This window comes from Falco naumanni, chromosome 6 (genome assembly GCF_017639655.2).
Source record: "Falco naumanni isolate bFalNau1 chromosome 6, bFalNau1.pat, whole genome shotgun sequence".
NCBI classification, from domain to species: domain Eukaryota; kingdom Metazoa; phylum Chordata; class Aves; order Falconiformes; family Falconidae; genus Falco; species Falco naumanni.
The window spans coordinates 16090747-16097743 of NC_054059.1; the positions used below are offsets into that span (position 1 = coordinate 16090747).

At 44.0% G+C, this 6997-nt stretch overlaps 1 protein-coding gene across 4 annotated transcripts in view; it reads right to left on the minus strand.

Annotated features, from left to right (window-relative positions):
• The window catches only part of PHF3 (PHD finger protein 3), a 53547-nt gene extending 46912 nt beyond the window's left edge, over positions 1 to 6635 (minus strand). For 3 of the 4 annotated variants that reach the window (XM_040598783.1, XM_040598781.1, XM_040598780.1), the window contains exon 1: positions 6427 to 6634. The gene's annotated coding sequence lies outside the window, so the exon portion shown is untranslated. Of the gene's footprint in view, positions 1 to 6426 lie in introns of all 4 variants that reach the window. The other variant, XM_040598779.1, reaches the window with a different exon arrangement.
• Between the last annotated feature and the right edge of the window lie 362 nt (positions 6636 to 6997).

Sequence of the window (6997 nt, forward strand, 5' to 3'; positions counted from 1 at the left end):
GAACATCAGGGTGTCAACTGAGACTGCTACAGGGCACAGCACAGCAAGATAGAGGAGTGTGGGTGCAATGCAATCTGACCATCAAGAAAAGCTAAAGGAATAGAGAGTGTTCTCCTCAATTCCTTGAACAAAAGTACATTTATCCTACAGTTTTGAAACCGATTTGTTCAAGTCAGCCCCTGCCCCCCGCAAAAATAGGTACTCAGAGAAGAAACACACCAACCAAAAATATTTCATCAAGTGATCCATCACTAAAAATGACCCTGTTAAAGAAGCATGTCAGTTAAACATGACTTCCAGAATTTCTCCCACATTGTGTTTACCCATAAAATCTCCTCATGCTCTCAACATCATTTTCCTTTTCAGTCCAAGTCCTCCAGCTTAAAAAACTCGTTTCTTCAGCTGTTGCATTAAGTTAGGTATGTCACAATATTGCCTCAAATCCCAACAAAGATTGGTATGAAATAAACATGCCATAGGATCTGATGACAGATTTTTATCTTGTCCCCATTTGCTACTTTATCAATACATCTCCAGCAGCTCTAAATGACTTTTCAAAATTAAAATGATAAATAGTGAGAATGATCACTTGCTAAGGAAAGAAACTGAAATCTCAAACAAGCATATCCCTTCAAACCAATCCTAGAGGGCAAGGAAGACTAATAGCTGGACAAGAAATACTGTACATCTTTAAGGTTTCTCACTGTTTAGTTTACCTGTAAAAGAGGCAAAAAATACCTCTGTCTGTGTTGTATTATTTTCTTATTGGAACAGAGCAAAACAGTTTAGTGGAGATATTCAACTGCTTCAGCATGTCACTACCATCTTATCTAAAATTTGCCTCAAGCAGAGACAATCACAAATTGTACATACCACTAGAAATCCTGAGTGCTTCTTAGCTGAGGTACAAGCCAAGCACGATCTGTCTTTGACTGCATTCTAAATTAAGACTCCCTTAAACACCAGGTATATGCAAGTGTTTGATTTTTCCAACTACATATTTGAATTTTCATTAGATGTATTTGTCTTTATAAGTTATTATTTTCTATGTGTTTTATTCAGTTTTAACAGTATTCCTACACCATCTATTTTACTAAGCAAAAGTTAGGTTTCACACTTTTAAATAACATTCACTGCAATTACTTTGTCTCCTCCTCCTCTCTCTGCCCAGGGGGTGACTTTCATTCATTAGTTTACATTTTAACTTTGACTTTCATAAATTAGCTTGGATTTTAACTTAAGAATATAAAACAGCAGTTCCTGTATGTTTAATGATTGTCATTCAGAAGAAATCTGGTTTACTAAAGTCCTCAGAAGTTGGACTTCAGAAAAATAAAATATTTCTATAAAGAAATTTAACCAGAAAAAAAATGCCTAAATTGGGAACAAAGGGGGGAAAAAACTGAAGGAACCTAACCACAGAAAGGAAAAAAGCTCAAGCTGCTTATTTAAGATACTCAAAACACTAGATGTTGAAGATCCTATCTACTTTATTGACCCACCTGAGCCAGTGAATCTGAAGCTAGTGAAGACAGAGTAACATCACTATTCTTTCCATCCCATTTATGTACTTTCCTGAATAGTGTTTGTTGCTTCCAATTCACTGAATCTGTCTAGAGCTTTTAAAATCTTTTGTAAATCATTACTGACTGGACTGTGTTGGAAACATTGCAACACTCAAAACAGAAGATTTGGTCTGTTCTGTAAACACCTTCCTTCAGCTTGCACACACCAAATGACTGAAAGCACGGACTAGTCATGATAGACTCCATAAATTGCATGACAGTAACAGACTCCATAAAAAACTGCATTATATTTATTTTGTCAAATAGTAATAAACACTGGTCAGAGAAGTACACTAAAGGAAGAGAGCTACTTGGATGAATAGCACTTTACATGTCAAAACAAACAGGGAAAGCTGACTCAGCACTTATTACTTGATTCCTCTGTGGCAGTAACAGTAACTGAAAAATTTTTTTCAGTTTTCGGATTGAACCTGCACCTTAACTGACATGAAATCAACTAATGCCACAGGCAGTTAAAAAAAAAAATATCCTTTGCTTGAGTCTTCTGGTAACTACTGTACTTAAAAAGAATGTTCAAGGTATCAAATGTCTATTTTTGTTCACTGGAGGTGTGATGTGGGATCATCCACGTGCTCACTGATACCTTGACACTTATCGCCCATCTACCAATCAATGCTGCTTGAAAGCACTGATGCTGAGCACAGGCAAGTTTTACTACCATCAACCCCCTTCAACCTACACAAAACCTTAAAGTTTAAGGTCACAAGGACCTAACTGAAACTTAATGCCAAGCTGTCATGTGTCTGTGTGTTTTAAGCACTAAAACCTGCATTCATTCTTACATTTATGAATATTACAGCACCAAAAGCCAGAACCGAGACCCGGGTCCTCTGTAGTAACAAATTTTGGCCAAATAAACACATCATGGGATAAAAAAGGAAATCAATACCAGGGAGTGCATCAGTGGCAGAGTTGGCAAGAAAACCTCAGCTTTACAACTTTCACATCAATGCACTTTTTTTGGTTCACATTAGCTCAAATCCCATCATCTAGGACAGTCTTCAAGATTAACTTAACTGACAAAACATTTTTGACAGGACAACCAATTCTATTTATGAGCACATGAATTGCAATGTGGCCACAAAAAAGTGTTTGAAACTGTCAAAGAAAATGTCAGTGTCCTTTTTCAAAAAAAGGATACAACACTTGGATGGAATATGGTTTGCTGAACTTCGGCCTTAGGTCAAATTTAGTTACACTCATTCTTGTTCACCCACCTCCTATCAAACAGAACACTGTCAAAGACCTAACAGCAAAACACACTCAACAGGTTAATTTGATGCATCAATATTCCTGTAAAGGAGGCCCAGGTACACCAAACAAAGCTGTACGTCAGAAACATCAACCCATAAGAAACCATATGCCATCTGCTCCCTTACAAAAATCTCCTATTTATTATTTTAATCCCTCATTTAAGATTAAAGATCTAATGGCACCAAAACCAAAGCCCTGCCACAGAACAAAGAACAAGAAATGTAAATCTGAGCATTTCACATCTGAACATTCTTAACCATCTCTTCCGTACTATTTTTGTGTTTCCCTTACCATAAAGTCTTCAGACCTCAACCGACCCAAACCTTATCACCCTGCTACTGAAATCTCAATAGTCTGATATATTAACCGATAACCACATCCCAAAATCTATCTATAATCTGAAGGTATACGCTGCTCCCCTCACTGATACAGCAGATCCCTTACTACTTACTATCATGGTGTTTGAAGAAGGACAGGCAGCTCAAGCTATTTTCTTTATTAAACCTTCACTACTGAAAAGAATTATTCACCAGCCAAACCTGTACCTCATTTCAGTGAACAGGGAAAAAAAGTAAACTTCAAACAAAGAATTTAATTAGAAGACAAAAGAAATGTAAATTAGTAAAAGAAACCTTTTCTTAATCACACAAGATCAAACTGTTGTATTACAGAAACTCAACCTAACAGTTATCTTCTGAACCTCTTCTTTAAAAAAAAAAAAGCAAACAAAAAACACCTGAAACATTCCTCACCCTCACTTCACAGCTAGAAGAGGCACATAGCGCTGCATTTGTAAATTCTGTTCTTTCATGAAATTTTCTTTACATTGTGAAATCTTACAAATGTTTTTTGTAAAGTACACTGTTTTCCTTTGCTGGACAGTCACATCAATGAATACCCTTAAATCCCACAAAAATTAAGCATAATCAAAGATTATACATAATTTTATTAATCTCTCCCTCCATCACTGCATGTATGTCTAGAATTTGTAAGCTCACTACCAAGAGGCGCTTCCCTGAAAAGAAAAAAGAACAGATTATTTTTCCATCACTACTGCTATGTTCTTCAGCTCATTTTCATCCTCAAGTTCCTCAAGAACTGTTTCAAGTATTTCCAACTTAAACACAGTATAAATGTTAAGCTGTGTAACTGGTTACATCGATTATTTGTGAGTCACCCCAGAAAGACTAATTTCATTTGTAATACCTTTTGAATTTGTCAGCATCTCTCTGATAATTATTCATCTGGAAACACATTAGAATTAGGGTGGGGCTGGTCTGGGGTTTTTTTTTTCAGAAATAGTTAGAAGCTTAATGACTAAGCCTCGTGAAGTTTTCCACAGAAATATACCATCCATCATGTAGCTAATATTGGCACCATTCAGGCAGATGTCACAAGCTGTCTGTATTTTTCACTTTTTGCTGCTATATAATGAACACTAATATACCAATTTAGTGGGCTTTGCCACTGCTACTTCATAATATTACCTTTCAAAAGTATTCCCTTGCGATAAAAAAAAGTTTCTGACATAATATGACTGAATAATATTTATATAAAATAGAAAGTTTATTATTTCCTACAAATAAATTAGCACCCCTTAGTATTTTTAAGACTTGGATTTAACTGTATTTAAGTTGACCAGGGAAAATTAATTTTTTTAAAATACAAACTTCCCTTAAAAAAAAAAACTAAAAAAAATGTTATGCAGCATACATCAGCTCAGCTCTTTGCACAACATGAGTAGTATTTAATCCAAGAGGTAGAACAAAGCCTTCTAAAAAGAGGAGGTCACAGAAGTATGGCATATAAAAATTACAGGCTTTTTCGAGCTTTTGCTTTCTTAGAAACACATCACTGTGTTGAATTACTTTAGTTCACTGTATTGAATTAAATCTAGCCTACATGGTTGGTAGTTAGGTGCCCTTTCAGTTCTTTGAAATTCCTGAGGGTTTGCAAACGTAAAATGCACATAAAAACTGAATGACTGAGCAACAGGCAATGACAGCTGACAGGTGTGTTCAGAACTCCATATTTATATGTATGATCTTTAAAGCTAACTATAGAAATTAAAAGCAGAAGCTACTTGATAAAGCAAAAGAGTGCTGACCAGCAGTTTCACTGTGGCCTACACACTAAATGTAAACACGACTCAAAGTTAAATTATTCCAAGAAATACAAAATCCAGGTTTTCAAGATCTCCCTTACTGTCTCTTAAACCTTACTACATTGATTTATTAAGTGAAACAAACCATGAAATAGTGGTGTTAAAGAGATGCTGTTATGTTTACCATCCTTACATTTAATGCTATAGTATTTCTACTGTTTGCTAGCATCAATTTTTATAAAAGCCATTGTATAGAAATTACATAATGGATTAACAGATACATAAAAGACACCACCACAGCTACAGTTTGCAGGGTACAGCTGTTGTCACCCCATGCTCCTGTCTTTCCTTCCTCACTTTTATGCTTCATTCTACAGGCTATTTCTACTAACTCAACCTACACTGCACAGAGCGCTTTTCTTCCAAACCCCCACCTCGTAACTGTAACTGGTCTCCATTGTGCAGACCATATAAAAAGCACACTCACAATCACATGAGTAATGGCTCTTCCAAAGTCTCATAGATATTAATTATTTGCATTCCAGTAGCAAACAAGAAGCGAGGACGCACTGCCTCAGAAAGAGCATCTCATCCAAGAACAGGACCTGGAAATACCACCAGGCCACTGAATCCCCAGAGTACAGCCGATGACCACGTTTTCTCCTGGACTTCCTACAGTGGGTACTATACACAAGAGTTAAACACAGAAGTTGTTGATGATGCTAAGTTTGACAGACGGGAGGAGGAGCCCGAACAGGTCACACCAATAGCAGGAAGAACAGCAAGGTCTAAATTGGGGTTTGTTCCTCAGGTTTGTATGGGGCAAGAAGCCATCAGCGGCTCACGAGGTCGCAAGGGACAAGCACCGCTAAGAAGGGGCAAGACCCAGTAAACGCGCGGCAGGGAAGGCGGTGCGGTAAAGTCAGCAGCAGCACGGCTCCGGGCAGGGAGCCTGCGGCAAGATCGCGCACGGACGCCGGGGTGGGGGTACGGCAGAGGCCGCCGCAGCGGCCGTGGTCACAGCGCCATGTCAGGTGGCAGGGCGAGGAGCCCGGGACTCGGCCAGCCCTGGGTCTGCGGGGCGCACCCTCCGCAAGGTCAGCGCCGACGCCGCGGGGCCGCGCCCGGGCGACAGGGAGCGGCGGGGGCTCGGCCGCGGAGCGCCCCTCAGGCCCGCAGCCAGACCGCGGGCCGTCTCCGCACAAGGGCCGCCGGCGGCACCGCCTCCGCGCCCAGCCCGTGCCGGCAGCGCCGCGGCGGAAGCAGGCCCCGTCCCACCCGGGCCGACCCGCCGCGCTGGGCCCCGCCGCCAGGCCAGGCCGAGACAGGCCGCGGCCCCGCCACCGCCGCGGCAGGCCCGACCCGGCCCAGCCCGGCCGCCTGGCGAAGGCAGGGCGAAGCCGCGCAACGCGGCGGGCCCTTTCGCCCCCTCCCGTCCTCCCCCTTTACCTGCCGCAGCGCGGCCCGGTGGCGGTAACTCACCCCGCTCCGCTGCCCAGCGCTGCCCCGGAGCCGCGGAGGAAGGACGCGGCGGCCGCGCCGTGAGGGAGAGGGGGCGGCTCGCGCAGGCCCGCGGCCTGTGGGAGCGGGGGTGCGCGCGGGCTTCCCCTCCCCGGCCCCAGTGGTCCCGCCCGGCCCGGCCTGGCCTGGCTCGGCTCGCGGTGCCGGCCGCGTGCCCGCTGCCCCGTAGGCGCGCCCCCGCGGCGTCAGGCGAGCGGCGCCGCGCCGGGCCCGGCCGCTCACGTGACGGCGCTGTTTACGGGGGGGGGCGGGCGCGCCGCTGCGCAAGCGCCAGGCCGGGTTGGGCCGGGGGCGACCGGGGGCAAGTGCGTCGGGCTGCGGGGCGCTGGCGGGGCCGGGGCAGCGTTTCGGGTGTTTTGTGCCGCCTGCGGCCTCTTCCCGATGAGACCTGTCGCCCCGTGACTTAGCCGCGCTCACGGGCCGCTGCCGCGCCCGGCCCCCGAAGGCGCTGGCACCGGAGCCGGCCTCTAGGCTTACCCGGGGTCCCGGCCACCCTCGCGGGGGCTGCGGGCGAAACTGCGGCCCCGCGGCC